Consider the following 16,349-nt stretch of genomic DNA (forward strand, 5'->3'; position numbering starts at 1 on the left):
AAAATGGCATAACCAGTAGTTGAATGACAAGTGTCTTTGTTAGAGGCCCAATCAGAATCAGCAAATCCAAAAATTCATGATTTGAGTCCAGGAATAATAAAGCCCAAGTTTAGGAGTGGAAGCAATATAGTGAACTATATGCAAGGCTTTATTTTCAATGATCCTCAGTGGGATTAGCCATATATTGTGACATGCAAATAACCACAAAGGCAATATCTGGATGAGTTCCAAGTGCCATATAGAGTAAAGACCCTATAATTGACTGGTACTGGGAGCAAATTTGGGATGTGGCCTGATAGTTGGTAGGAGCCTTTTCCAGTTGATATCCTGATGGAAGTGGAGTGCGAACATTTTGAGCAGTCTCCATTCCAAATCTTTTAATGACCTTTTTGACATAAGGAGTTTGATCAAGATAAACTTCTTTCTTCAATTGATCTCAATGAATTTGAATTCTGAGATATTCTTTTACTTCTCCAAGGTCACAGGATTCCCATTTCTTCATAAACTCTTCTTTCTTGGCTTTAAGAAGACATTTGTCCAATCCAAGGAATAATCCATCATCAACATAGACAAGGAAAATGACTATACCAGCTTTTGAGGAATAAATATAAATCTCAGCATCCACATTTGAGCATATGTAGCCCATATGAAGAAGTGAATTGTGTAAGGCTTTATTCCATGCAAGTGCTGCTTGCTTTAAGCCATATAAGGCTTGAAGCAGCCAATAGACCTTGTGCTCTTGACCTGGAACTTTGAAACCTTCTGGTTGCTCCATATAAATTTCTTCATCAAGATTGCCATATAAAAAGGCAGTTTTAACATCCAGGGCTTCCATTTCCCAATTCTTTTGGGCAGCAGAGGCTAACAAGATTTGAACAGTTTTGAATCTAGCCACTGGAGAGAAGGTATCTTCAAAGTCAGTGCCAAATTCTTGTGTAAAGCCTTTTGCCACAAGACAAGCTTTATAGTGACCATTGCTTTTGATAGTGAAAACCCATCGACACTTGACTGGTTTCTGATCTCTAGGAGGATCCACCAAAGTCCATACTTGTCTTTCTTCAATAGATTTCAGTTTGTCCTTCATAGTGTTGAACCATTTCTTTTGTAAATCAGGAGACAACTTTTAAAACATCTTTATAATGTTCAGGTGATTCTTTAATGTGAGCAGTGAGTGCAAATTCAAAAGGATGCATCTCAGCTTCTTGATCCAGCATTCCTTTTGGAGATTCAGGAAGTGGAGTTAAGGGAGATTGAGGAGATGGAGGAGTAGTTCCTTGTGGATGTTCAGTCCACTGACGAGGAACCTGAGGAGGTACCATTGCTGGTGGCAAGACTGGTGAAGGTGGTCTATGCTCCTCATCATAGTGTCTCCAAGCCTCTTCTCTTTCTCTTATATTATGCTCTGCATTACAAATCCATTGTTGAGCTTGATCCTGATTTTGTTGAATATCCCTTTCTATTTGAACTGGAGGTCTATCTCCATAAATATTTCCTGGACAGGAAACAGGGATAAAACAACATTTAGGATGTGGTTCTTGGTCTTCAGATTGTTGTGGTTGTGCTCTCCAAATATTTTGGGAGTCACCAGGAACAATATAAGGTTCATGAGGATGAAGAACTTGAGGGTTGACTGATGGTACAGCAGCAGGTGCTCTTCTAATCAGTTGATTTGAACCAGAAGCTCTAGGCTGGTCACAGCTTTAGTCTGCTGTGGGTTTGGTGGTGTTATAGGATGAGGTGGTTGCCAGTGATGAAGTGGTGGTTGGATCTGATCAGGATCCAGAAGTGAATGAAGGCTTTCAGAGTTGGAAGATGATTTGGATGATGAGTCACTTTCAGAACCAGGGTCAAAGGTATTGGTCTTTTTAGAATCCAAGCAGAAAGGAAAAGAGTCTTCTATGAATTTTGCTGTTCAAGACAAAATGATCTTTTGACCATTAAGGAAGTGATATCCTTTAGTGTTTGGCTCATAGCCTAGAAAAATCATTTTGACAGCATGAGGTTCCAGTTTATCTTTCCATTGTTCTTTTGGAACCCATACAAAGGCTTTACAGCCAAAGGTGTGAAAATAAGAAATGTCAGGAACTTTTCCTAAGAAGAGTTTGGCAGGAGTCTTGAAGAGAATCCTTTTGAGTGGAGTTTGATTGTACACGTGTAATGCACAATCAAAGGCAAAGTTCCAGAAGCATTTTGGAACACATGCATGATGCTGAATAGTTCCAGCTTTCTTGGAAATAGTCCTATTAAATTGTTCTGCTCAACCATTTTGTTGTGGTTGGTCAGTGATTGATAATTGATGAGTAATACCATGTGTAGAGAGGAGCACTTTAAAGGTAGAACCCATAAATTCTCCCCCTCAATCCAAATGGAGTGTAAGAAGATGGTGACCAGTCTGATTTTGGGCAGACACTATCCAATTGGCAAAAGCTGTATAAGTGTTGGATTTGTTATGGAGGTAGAGACAGAAGCTGAATGACAAAAAATTGTCAAGAAGAGTAAGGATATATTTTGAGTGGAAATAAGATTCCACTGGTAATTCCAATAAATTGGCATGGACCAATTCCAAGGGTTTAGTTGCATGTTTCCAAGAAGGTTTAAAGGTTTCAGAAGACAATTTGCCTTGAGCACAACCTTTACAGGAAGAAGTTGCCCCCTGTATTTGCATTTCAGGAAGACCCAGTTGTCAGAGATGACAAAGAATAACCTGAGCAGGATGACAAAGATGATTATGCCATGAAGTCTCCAGTGAAGTCCTAACCAGAGGGCAAAGGTCCGCATATGCATTGGTAGGTGGAAGTGGTACACCCACAAACCAGTGTAATGGTGAAGTCAGTGAGGCTAAACATGCCTCAAGGACAATCTGGCTGTCTGGTGCTTGGATCACCTCGTTGGTAAGTGTTGCAGTGCTGTGATACTTGTTTTTCAACAGCGCATTTCTTGAGCATAGTTGCTTTGAGAACAAAGGACTATAAACCACATTATGGAGCAATAAATTCTGCCCATTTTCAAGGCAAATAACCACAGTTCCTTCACCCAAGAGTTGTACTCTACTTAACCCAGCAGCAGATGCAAGGGAAGGAGTTTTAAGCTCTTGAAAAGTAAGGAAATCAGTTTTAAAAGGTGTCACATGATGTGATGCACCAGAATCTAACATCCAAATTGACTCACCCTTTGGTAAATTCTTATGAGACATGTTAACACCCAAGGGATAACAGTCAAAAGCATCATATGCATTCCTATTGAATTCACTGGGGAAATATCAGGAAATATCCTGCAGTTGATTCATTAGGATCATACTCAATATCTGGATTATGTTTAATATGGAAAGGTTTACATGGCACTGGTACAGGCACAGATTTGTGAAAGTCTTTTAAAGACACAGGGTGGTTTTTCTTTAATACTCAGACAGATCTTCAGTTGCGACAATCATGTCCTTGAACATCTCTGGCAGGGTTATTAAAATACCCATCTGCCTTCTGAGATGACCTGCCATTTCCCTCAACATCCCTAAATGCCACCATGTCCCCACAAGCCAAAAGGGAATCTGCCACTCGATTTGAGGGCAAGCTGGGACTACAAGGACATATCCTGTCCTTCCCAATAATGGGAAGGGGAATCTGCCTTGAATGAGAGATTGAAGTCTCCCATTCCCAGGGTTCCCATAGGGGTGAGACCACTTGGTGTAAAGCAAGGGCTGCTCAGCGACATATAGAACAGGTGCAAGGTGAATTAGGATGAGGGATATTGACACAAATCTTGACTGACTCAACTAGATCAGATTGATGGTTCTGGATCTCTTCCAGATACTGGGAAGCTAGTTGGCCTGTGGAGGTATCAACTGGGAGATTGGGAGTGAGCTCAACCAATTCCATAGTGGTTGTGATATCTTGTCAGGTGAGATCTGGATCATATGCCATGGTTTCACCAATGACATGAGAACCAATATAGGTATTGAGATCATTAGAATAAACATTCTCAACCAGAGCAGGTTGCTTGGGAGAAAGTTCAGGAGTTTGTTTGTGAGGTAGTTTGATAGCAGTGATATCAAATTCATCAGCAGCATATTCATACTGCTGATAGTCAGGAATTTCTTCAATATAAGCGGATTTGACATTTTCTGCTCCTTTGACTTCAACATTATTGGCACAGGCTTTGCCCTTGCCTTGTCTACAGTTTTGTCCTCAGCCTTGGCCAGAGGAACTGGACTGCTGCTGTTGATTAGGTGGGTAAGGCATAAAATTGCCATGTCCACCACCTCTGTGTGAGCCTCCTTGACCTCCTCAGTTTTTGTGGTTTCCATGGAATCCAGAGCCAGATCCAGATCCACCACCTCCATGGTGATCTTGAGTATTGTGCCTGCCAGGGCAAATCTGACAAAGTGGTGGCTTATTCATACAAGCAAGCAAAGAGTTAGACTCTTGCTTTATTGTAGTGCCTGATGTAGACGTTTTCTCCTGCTGGGGAAGCAGGGACTTTCCAGATTTGTGAGACCAGACTTCTTTCATACAAGGTATGACTGTATCAGCAGAGAGTTGATTGGCAGGGATAGATGACAGTATATTGACAGGAGCCTGTTCCCAGGCTTGGGACATGGAGTGGACAAGAACCAGGGCTTTCATTTTGTCATTAAGCCCAATGCCTTGGCCTTGGATAGCAGCCATTATCATGGTAATTTCAGAGATTTTAACCATGATATCATCTTTAGGTTTGATCTGAATATGGATCAACCTTTGAAACTCCATAAATGTTGTCATGGCAGAAGGTTCACCATATTTGGATTTAAGTTTGTCCCATTTCTTTTTTGAAGTTGTTATGCCCGAGTGCTGTCACACACCAAAGGTGTTTGGTGAGGTGGACATGGATGTAGCTGATGAATGGAGGTGAAGACCATAGCCCTCATGTGAAGAAGGACAGCCAGCAATGTCGGCAGTCATCCCTTGCACAAGAACAGGTTGTCAATGCCAAAGAAAAAGGAGGAGGCAAGTTAAGCACCAATAAAATTCTTAAGTGCCCATGTACGGCATTCCAGTTTTCGACATATCTCCACCAGTTCTGCAGACACTGAAACCATTCCCACACTTGCTTGTAGTGCTCAGCCATGTGATCCTACCTTCCAAGATTGGAAAGGATTTGCGCACTCCACATGTTTCTACAGCACTCCCTCCAAAAGATGCTCATTTCGCTAATTCTTCTGATATGGCTGCCTCCACATCAGTCATTTCGCTTGTCCCCTTTGCTAGGGACCATGGCTACATATATCTACCAGGAGTTCCTACCAGCTTCTGTCCTGAAGCATCCTGGTACATCCCACCCTCATCTGCCCCCTCTCAGCCCATCCAGCTTGGACAGTGTGTTCTTTTTGTCAGTATGACCTCCAGGAGGACGTTCTTTGGTCACCTCAGGTCTGTCATTTGCTTGGAAAGGTCTTATGTGGTTGTTTCAGTCTCTCCAGTCCAAGAAGCATATGGATCCTTCCTCCCTGCCCCCTGCAACATCTTCATACCAGTCTCGTCCGTCATTCTTCCAAAATTGTGACAGCTACAGTATAATCTACTGTTCTCCACTCTCCCTGATTGCATCCATGATGAGTATGATGCACATCTTGCCTCCTTGTTGCAAGATACAGCAGAAGATGCTCCCCCTTCATCCTCTCTTCCAACAGAGCCTTGTTCATGAAGTTTTTATTTGCTTCACTGAGAGGATGGTTTGGGGGGGAAAGTTGTGATCCCCTATGCTCCTGTCACCCCACAGACCCCCAAAGCTTGACCCCTGTTGACATCTGACTCACCCTGTCCACTTTTGGATGTACTATATTGGCATCAGATCAGTGCTGCCTCTCTGTCATCCCACTTTGGCCTAGAAGTGATCTCTTCAAGATGTGACATGCACGGCCTCCCCCTAATGTGATTCCAGTGCACTTTCCCAGTTCCTGACATTGCTTGACTCATACTGTGACATTCTGACTGTCTTTGACTCACCTATTGCCAATACTTACCAATCTTTTGACTTTGCTTACTGATTCTTTGCCTTTTGGCTTACTTATCCTTACCAATGCTTACCAATGCTTTCCAAGATGATTACCCATCGCTTACATTCCTTACTCATCAGTTACCAATCACTTACCAAGTGTTTGCACCTTGTTTTCCATAGGCAACGCCCCTGTACTGTATATAAGTCACTGTACTTAGGTAGCAAAAAAAGAGAGAAGACATCAGAGAGCCCCTCTTGATTGCAATTTATCATCTCTCAGTAAATCATTCATCAGCTTCGATAGTTGAGACTTTATTAAGGGTCTAGCTATCATCTACTTCGCTTATCATCATCTATCATCCATATACTTCGCTCCAAGCCCTCCCTGAGCTCAGTACAGCTTAGGACATTGAATTAAGTCACCATCCATCCTTCTGTAGGCTGACAGCAGTCTACCCTATCGCTTTCCATCACATTCTTGATCCCTCTTCGTCAGGAGCACCCCCAACCCTCAGCACTCATCTTTGAGTGTTGTAGCTTGCAAAAACCCTCCCAAAGAACAGGTTCTACCATCTAGGTACTGCATAGGCACACCACCACTCGCTTTCATTGTCTTTTGTGTTGGTTTTGGTTGGTTTTCACCACTGAACCTCACTTTGACTCACAATGCATTGCGACACATCACATGTGACTGCTATGGTACTTGTACTTAGGAGTATATAGTCCTATGTACTTCGTCCTGTATCTGCAGTTTTTCAATAGCTTGCAACTGAGCTTCATCCCTTTGCTTTAATCCTTGTTCTCTCTTCGTGCAAACAACCTTAGGGACTCGCCAGTAGACAGAAACTCTGTCGGATTATTGTGATAACTCAGCCATAGGGGTTACGACAAGTTTGGCCCATAGACTCCCACCTCGTGCACTTTGTGCCTATTCCATTTGATGAAGTCACCACACTGTGAGTCAAAGTGAGGTTCAGTGGTGAAAACCAACCAAAACCAACACAAAAGACAATGAAAGCGAGTGGTGGTGTGCCTATGCAGTACCTAGATGGTAGAACCTGTTCTTTGGGAGGGTTTTTGCAAGCTACAACACTCAAAGATGAGTGCTGAGGGTTGGGGGTGCTCCTGACGAAGAGGGATCAAGAATGTGATGGAAAGCGATAGGGTAGACTGCTGTCAGCCTACAGAAGGATGGATGGTGACTTAATTCAATGTCCTAAGCTGTACTGAGCTCAGGGAGGGCTTGGAGCGAAGTATATGGATGATAGATGATGATAAGCGAAGTAGATGATAGCTAGACCCTTAATAAAGTCTCAACTATCGAAGCTGATGAATGATTTACTGAGAGATGATAAATTGCAATCAAGAGGGGCTCTCTGATGTCTTCTCTCTTTTTTTGCTACCTAAGTACAGTGACTTATATACAGTACAGGGGCGTTGCCTATGGAAAACAAGGTGCAAACACTTGGTAAGTGATTGGTAACTGATGAGTAAGGAATGTAAGCGATGGGTAATCATCTTGGAAAGCATTGGTAAGCATTGGTAAGGATAAGTAAGCCAAAAGGCAAAGAATCAGTAAGCAAAGTCAAAAGATTGGTAAGTATTGGCAATAGGTGAGTCAAAGACAGTCAGAATGTCACAGTATGAGTCAAGCAATGTCAGGAACTGGGAAAGTGCACTGGAATCACATTAGGGGGAGGCCGTGCATGTCACATCTTGAAGAGATCACTTCTAGGCCAAAGTGGGATGACAGAGAGGCAGCACTGATCTGATGCCAATATAGTACATCCAAAAGTGGACAGGGTGAGTCAGATGTCAACAGGGGTCAAGCTTTGGGGGTCTGTGGGGTGACAGGAGCATAGGGGATCACAACTTTCCCCCCCAAACCATCCTCTCAGTGAAGCAAATAAAAACTTCATGAACAAGGCTCTGTTGGAAGAGAGGATGAAGGGGGAGCATCTTCTGCTGTATCTTGCAACAAGGAGGCAAGATGTGCATCATACTCGTCATGGATGCAATCAGGGAGAGTGGAGAACAGTAGATTATACTGTAGCTGTCACAATTTTGGAAGAATGACGGACGAGACTGGTATGAAGATGTTGCAGGGGGCAGGGAGGAAGGATCCATATGCTTCTTGGACTGGAGAGACTGAAACAACCACATAAGACCTTTCCAAGCAAATGACAGACCTGAGGTGACCAAAGAACGTCCTCCTGGAGGTCATACTGACAAAAAGAACACACTGTCCAAGCTGGATGGGCTGAGAGGGGGCAGATGAGGGTGGGATGTACCAGGATGCTTCAGGACAGAAGCTGGTAGGAACTCCTGGTAGATATATGTAGCCATGGTCCCTAGCAAAGGGGACAAGCGAAATGACTGATGTGGAGGCAGCCATATCAGAAGAATTAGCGAAATGAGCGTCTTTTGGAGGGAGTGCTGTAGAAACATGTGGAGTGCGCAAATCCTTTCCAATCTTGGAAGGTAGGATCGCGTGGCTGAGCACTACAAGCAAGTGTGGGAATGGTTTCAGTGTCTGCAGAACTGGTGGAGATACGTTGAAAACTGGAATGCCATACATGGGTGCTTAAGAATTTTATTGGTGCTTAACTTGCCTCCTCCTTTTTCTTTGGCATTGACAACCTGTTCTTGTGCAAGGGATGACTGCCGACATTGCTGGCTGTCCTTCTTCGCATGAGGGCTATGGTCTTCACCTCCATTCATCAGCTACATCCATGTCCACCTCACCAAACACCTTTGGTGTGTGACAGCGCCCATCAACCTTGTGATTGATTATTGACTCAACCTCCCACTCAATTTCATCATCCACAAGCTCCAGTAGCAGTGCTGGCAGAGTTTTTCCATAGGTGTCATTTTCTGTATAAGGATAGATTTGGGAGGCATGGAACTCAGGATGGACCTTCCAAGATGGAGGAAGCTCCAGATGGAAAGCCACTGGAGACATGACCTGAGTCGCCTCAAATGGTCTGAGGTGTCAGGGCACAATCTTGTCACACTGGTTTTTAACACAAAGGTGCCCAGTATCAAGGAGAACCTGATCCCCAACCTTGGGTGGCACATAAGACCCTTTTGAGTGTGAATGCATCAGGTTCTGTGCTTTCTTGTGTGTGAGAATGGCAACATCTTGGTTTGAGGCCAGCCTTTCCAATCTCTCATTGACTGAGGGAACCATGGTTAGCTGAACCTCTGGATAGGGGGATGGGTCATAACCCAGGAGCAGCGAGAACAGAGTCATTTGATGGATGGAGTGGATTCTGGAATTGTGAGCAAACCCAGCAGACAGGAGTTTTGCAGCCCATGAGTTTGGCACTTTGGCACAGTACAACTGAAGATACCCTTCCACCTCTTGATTGACATGTTCACTTTCTCCATTAGTTTGTGGGTGGTAACCTGTTGAAAGTTTAGGGGTCACCCCTATCGCCTTATAGAGTTCCTTTGTAAAGGAAGAAGCAAACTGTGGTCCACAATCAGAGATTACCAATTCAGGGATGCCAAAACAGGAATAGATGAACTGATGAAACAGCCAGGTGATCCCAATGGAGTCAATAGTTTTATGACATGGAACAAACAGGGTGGCCTTTGTTAGACCCTGATCGACAACCATGAGAATAGAGTCATATTTTTGTTCTCCTGATACTGGGAGATCTGTGATGAGATCCATAGATATTTGCTGGAACGGAAACATGGTCTTGGGCATATCATGGGGAACAATGGGCAGTATCAGCAGGTGAGTCATGACCTTGGTGGTCTGACACGTTGGATAACCTGCCACATAAGCTCATATATCCTTACTCATACCTTCCCACCAGACCTCCTTTCACATCTTTGTGAACATTTCTTTTTGTCTGGGGTGGCCTGTGGACTCATGATCATGATACAAGCACATGCGATGGCAGCAATCTTCAGGGGGAATGTAGAGTCGCATGGTTCTGAACCATTTTGTTCTGTCTTCCACAATAGTGATATTGTCTTTGGGTTCTGGCCCTGCAGAGTCCTTTGGCATATCACTCTTGATGCGCTCATACAGGTCCATGGATATAGCATAAACTCCCCATGCTCCTTTTATGGGTTTCTTCAAAGGGCAAGCATCAGGCAGCCTATTCTCCTTTGGTTTTTCCTCAGCTGGGTGAGAATATGGCTTTGAGTTGGACTTGGAATGCTGGATCTGAGCAGGCAGACATCCTATATGGACAAGGCAGTTAATTTTTAACTGTTTTTGTATTTTTGTAATTGAAAAGGAGGGTGAAACAAGGTGAATTTGGGGACCCACCCCCTCTGAAAGCCAAAGGTCCAGGGGGAGGACCATGGCCACCAGGGTGGGCTCCTCAAGGGTGCCTTTCCAAGAAAGAGTGTTGGCCAGCACCTGCAGGCAACCAGCCTGCCAGGAGAACCAGATAGGGTAGGACTGGATAGTGGTGGCCCACTGGGCCTGATGAGGGGTGAGCTGCTGAGGATCATGGTAGTACTCCAAGTTCTTGTGGTCGGTAAAGACCACAGTTGGTTCAACAGGGGAAAGTAAGTAGGGGTGGAATGCCTTGAGGGCACGAATGACAGCAAGCATTTCCAGATCATAAACTTGGTAGTGCTGTTCAGCTCTGACCAGGGACTGCAAGAGGTAGGAACAGGGATGCCATTCATTGTCAGCTCCCTTCTGGGCTAAGATGGCCCCAGTTCCAAGCTTCGAAGCATCTGTAAAGAGAGTGAAGGGCTTCGAGAAGTCCAGAATGGTGAGGACCAGAGAGGAGCATAACAAAGACTTTAACTTTTTGAATGTGGCATCGCATTCCGGAGTCCACTGGTAAGAAACCCTTTTCTTGGTAAGGTCATGTAGGGGTCTGGCAATGCTTGAGAAGGAAGGGATGAATTTACAGTAGAAGTTGCAGAACCTGAGGAAATGGCAAAGTCCCATAAGATTGTCAGGGGCTTTCCAAGTACTGATGGCATTGGTCTTTGTCAGCAAAGTCTCCATATGCCCTTTTCCTATGATCATTCCAAGGAATGCTATTTCTTCAGCCTTGAAGACACACTTGCTGATCTTGAGGTGTAACCCTTCCTTTTCACAGATCTTCAGGAACTCACGAATGCATTCCTGAAGTTCTTCCCTAGTCTTGGCATGGATGGCAATGTCATCGATATACCTGACTTGCTTTCTGCATTGAGACTCAAAGGTTTTGTCCATATACCTCTGGAAAGAAGGAGGTGAGTTACACTGGCAAAAGAACATTACTGTGGGCTCAAACAGCCCTCTTGGTGTGATGAATGCTCCTTTCCATTCATCTCCTTCCTTTACCCTTAGGTTAGTAAACCCCCAACAAATATCAAACTTGGCATAATATTTTGATTCGACCAACTCATCAAATAATGCTTGCATGTTCAGCAATGGGTGCATATTCAGGATGGTGAACAAATTGAGGTAGTGGTAGTCTTGAATTAGCTGCTTCTTGCCATCCTTCTTTGCTACAAAGAACACTGGTGCTGCTTGGGGCAAAGTCAATGGTCAAATCTTCTTGCATTTCAGGCTTTCATCTAAGAACTTGTCTAGAACTTTAAGTTCATCAGGGGACATCAGGTATACCATGGCTTTCTTCAGCTTGAAGTCTTCACAAAGCCTGATTTCATGATCTAGTCCTGGCCAATGTGCCAGAAGCAGGATATTGTCTTCTGTGAACACCTTGGCAAACTCCTTGTATATTTCAGGAAGCTTGACTTCCTCCCTAGCACCTGCCAAGGTGGCTTCGAGCTCTGTAGACAATGTGGTTTTGTTAACCCTTGCTTCAGGGGTTTCACCCAAATCCTGTTTTACCACTTCCAGGGACAGACCGGAAGATTCCTTTGTACGGTCTGTGCTGACTGGCACAACCTGTTTGACAAAGTATTCAGATCCTTCAGGATACACATACCCATCATCCCAGCATGTAATTTTGCTGGTTTCCCAGTTCATTCTTGGTTTGGACTCCTTGAGGAATGGCATCCCAAGAAGGACATGTTCTTTTCTGATGAGAGGCCCAACATAACACTTGACCTGAATGGTGCGCTCCTTGATCTCCATCTTCAGGGTTACCTTGTGGGTTACCCACTCTTCATCCTTTCCAGTGAATGAGGTCATCTTGAACTTCTTCTCGACCCGATAGGTTGGGATCCTGAGCTTCTGGACCATCTTCTCCAAGATGAGGGAGACTTCTGTGCCTGAATCAATACAGGCCCATATTCCTGCCTTGTAGTCTGGTAGAATGACCAATCTGAGAGGAGAACAAATTCGCATATTCAATTCATCATCTATAGAAGTACATTTAGTGGGCAACACACAAATGGGACTGACTGGTGCAGGAGATTCATCAGTCCCATTTAGAAACCCAACAACTTCTGCTCCTCCACATTTGCTTCATGATCTCTGACATAGGTGGTCTTTGTTCCATCCTCCGAGAGGACAATGCAGACATTGGACAGTTGAGTCTTGACCTTAACTTTACAGTCACACTTGATGTGACCTTCAGTTCCACAGTTGAAGCACTTAATTTCCAAACCAGAATGTCTAACATTCCGTTGTGAGTCAAAGTGAGGTTCAGTGGTGAAAACCAACCAAAACCAACACAAAAGACAATGAAAGCGAGTGGTGGTGTGCCTATGCAGTACCTAGATGGTAGAACCTGTTCTTTGGGAGGGTTTTTGCGAGCTACAACACTCAAAGATGAGTGCTGAGGGTTGGGGGTGCTCCTGACGAAGAGGGAGCAAGAATGTGATAGAAAGCGATAGGGTAGACTGCTGTCAGCCTACAGAAGGATGGATGGTGACTTAATTCAATGTCCTAAGCTGTACTGAGCTCAGGGAGGGCTTGGAGCAAAGTATATGGATGATAGATGATGATAAGCGAAGTAGATGATAGCTAGACCCTTAATAAAGTCTCAACTATCGAAGCTGATGAATGATTTACTGAGAGATGATAAATTGCAAGCAAGAGGGGCTCTCTGATGTCTTCTCTCTTTTTTTTGCTACCTAAGTACAGTGACTTATATACAGTACAGGGGCATTGCCTATGGAAAACAAGGTGCAAACACTTGGTAAGTGATTGGTAACTGATGAGTAAGGAATGTAAGCAATGGGTAATCGTCTTGGAAAGCATTGGTAAGCATTGGTAAGGATAAGTAAGCCAAAAGGCAAAGAATCAGTAAGCAAAGTCAAAAGATTGGTAAGTATTGGCAATAGGTGAGTCAAAGACAGTCAGAATGTCACAGTATGAGTCAAGCAATGTCAGGAACTGGGAAAGTGCACTGGAATCACATTAGGGGGAGGCCGTGCATGTCACATCTCGAAGAGATCACTTCTAGGCCAAAGTGGGATGACAGAGAGGCAGCACTGATCTGATGCCAATATAGTACATCCAAAAGTGGACAGGGTGAGTCAGATGTCAACAGGGGTCAAGCTTTGGGGGTCTGTGGGGTGACAGGAGCATAGGGGATCACAACTTTCCCCCCCAAACCATCCTCTCAGTGAAGCAAATAAAAACTTCATGAACGAGGCTCTGTTGGAAGAGAGGATGAAGGGGGAGCATCTTCTGCTGTATCTTGCAACAAGGAGGCAAGATGTGCATCATACTCGTCATGGATGCAATCAGGGAGAGTGGAGAACAGTAGATTATACTGTAGCTGTCACAATTTTGGAAGAATGACAGATGAGACTGGTATGAAGATGTTGCAGGGGGCAGGGAGGAAGGATCCATATGCTTCTTGGACTGGAGAGACTGAAATGACCACATAAGACCTTTCCAAGCAAATGACAGACCTGAGGTGACCAAAGAACGTCCTCCTGGAGGTCATACTGACAAAAGGAACATGCTGTCCAAGCTGGATGGGCTGAGAGGGGGCAGATAAGGGTGGGATGTACCAGGATGCTTCAGGACAGAAGCTGGTAGGAACTCCTGGTAGATATATGTGGCCGTGGTCCCTAGCAAAGGGGACAAGCGAAATGACTGATGTGGAGGCAGCCATATCAGAAGAATTAGCGAAATGAGCGTCTTTTGGAGGGAGTGCTGTAGAAATGTGTGGAGTGCGCAAATCCTTTCCAATCTTGGAAGGTAGGATCACATGGCTGAGCACTACAAGCAAGTGTGGGAATGGTTTCAGTGTCTGCAGAACTGGTGGAGATATGTCGAAAACTGGAATGCCATACATGGGCGCTTAAGAATTTTATTGGTGCTTAACTTGCCTCCTCCTTTTTCTTTGGCATTGACAACTTGTTCTTGTGCGAGGGATGACTGCCAACATTGCTTGCTGTCCTTCTTCACATGAGGGCTATGGTCTTCACCTCCATTCATCAGCTACATCCATGTCCACCTCACCAAACACCTTTGGTGTGTGACACTGTTTACATTTGTCAATGTCCATCACATCAGGATCTCAGGAACCTCCACAGTAATGAATGAATTTGTGTTCATACTGAGATTCCTTCCCTTCTAGGATATGCTTCATAGTGATCATGGTTCGAGCTTCTCCTGCACACTGTATCCACTCAATGACTGTGGAAGGGGCATGTCCAGAATTGAGAACCCAGTCATGGTATTCTTTATTTAAGCCTTTCCCAAAGAAGATCCCTGCTTCATGCAATTCTTCCTTGAGTTGAACCTTGTTTACAAGTCCAGTGAACTCAGCAATGTATGCCTCAAGTTCTCGTTTGCCTTGTTGGATATCCAAGAGCTGTAAGATTGTGAGGGCAGTCTGATCTCCCAACTTGAAGGTAGCTTTGAGCCCTTCAACAAACCTTTGAAAGGTGTCAGTATAGTAGATTGAACCATCAAGCAACTTGTTTTCATTTTGATAGTTCTCAGCAAAGGACATGGCGGCACCCTTGGTCATATACATGAGCACAAACGAGATCTTGAGAGATTCCATGTTGTAGACATGTCTGTTCAGGTTCAAATATCCTTCAACCTGCATAATCCAGGTCTGAAGCCCATTGTGGCTTCCATCATATTCTCTGGGATGCCCAACATTAAACTCCCAACCTCCATTGGGTGGGCAGCTCAAGTAGTCATTGTCTTCATTGGCTTTAGCTTTCCCCTTACTGCCACCACCAGCAGGTAGCTCTGGGGGTATGGCCTTTCCAAAGTTCCTACAATACCATTCTCGCAAAGCTGAGTCAGTAGGCATACCTGTTGGGAATGGGTCACTCAATGTTGCATGCATCACCCTGCAGAGCTCCTCCACCATTGTGACTCTTTGTTCTTCCAACCTCTGTCTCAGTTCCTCTTCTGAAATGGTCCTCAGGGGCATTTCAGGAACCAAATCTCCATGACCAATTGTCATGGACATTTCTTCTTGATTGTGAGCTTCTTGTTCTTCTTTGAGGACTGATCTGAAAGAAGTATCAGACTTCTGATCGTCTTCTTCTTCTGAACTGAGCACAACTTCTGAATCCCTAAACCAGGATAGATAAGATAACCAGGGATTTGTTGCAGTAACCAAAGGACCGAGTCTTCCTAGCAGGATGGGCAGTAATGGTGGGTTTCTGCCAAGCCCAAGGGGATTAGGATGAGGAGGGACTGGAGGTTTTGATTTCTGTGAGTTAGACACTTTTACAGATAGTGACAACAAAGGCTGAGGGAGGATTTATTTCTCAAAAGAAACCTGTCAGCATAGGGAGGTTATGGGTGTGTGCAAGTGACTTTATGCATAGGGGGACACAAGCATGAGCTCCAGGGAGGTGATCTATTAAAGCCTAGTGGCTGCCTGTAGAGCAGTGGATTTGATTGAGGGTGGAGAGGTGCTTCTTGATCTTGTTCAATAAGTGGGACGAAGGCAAGTCAGTCTTTACATGTAGGGAGAGCAATGAGCCTAGTGCAAGGTAGAGATGGTTTGTTGAAGTTCAGTAACCAGGGACAAGTAGACTTTCATGAAGAGGTCAACGAGTCCCAAAAGCTGCACAGAGTTTTTCAATTTTGTTATGCCCAAGCACAGTGACTTCTTCAAATGGAATAGGCACAAAGTGTGCAAGGGGGAGCCTATGGGCCAAACATGTCATAACCCCTATGGCTCAGTTATCTCTGAGGTCCAACAAAGGTTCACTCTGCTGGTGATCCACTAGGGTAGTCACACAGAGAGGGAACAAGGACAAAAGAGAAGGGATGAAGCTGAGTTGCAAGCTATCGAAAAACTGAGGATACAAGGTAAAGTATGAGGACTTATATACCCCTAAGTACAAGTACCATACCAGTTGCAACACAATGCATCGCAACGCATATCTGCAGTAATCAACAGAACAATCAGTCAAATAGATAAGTCAGAACAAGTCATACAGTGTCATATGATGGGGATAGGCAAGGAAACAAAGGCTATACCAGCTGCACAATCAATGTGCAGCAAGGAGCC

This window comes from Pisolithus orientalis, assembly GCF_024613125.1.
Source record: "Pisolithus orientalis strain OTSU chromosome Unknown F5J12scaffold_3, whole genome shotgun sequence".
In the NCBI taxonomy this organism is placed as follows: Eukaryota; Fungi; Basidiomycota; class Agaricomycetes; order Boletales; family Pisolithaceae; genus Pisolithus; species Pisolithus orientalis.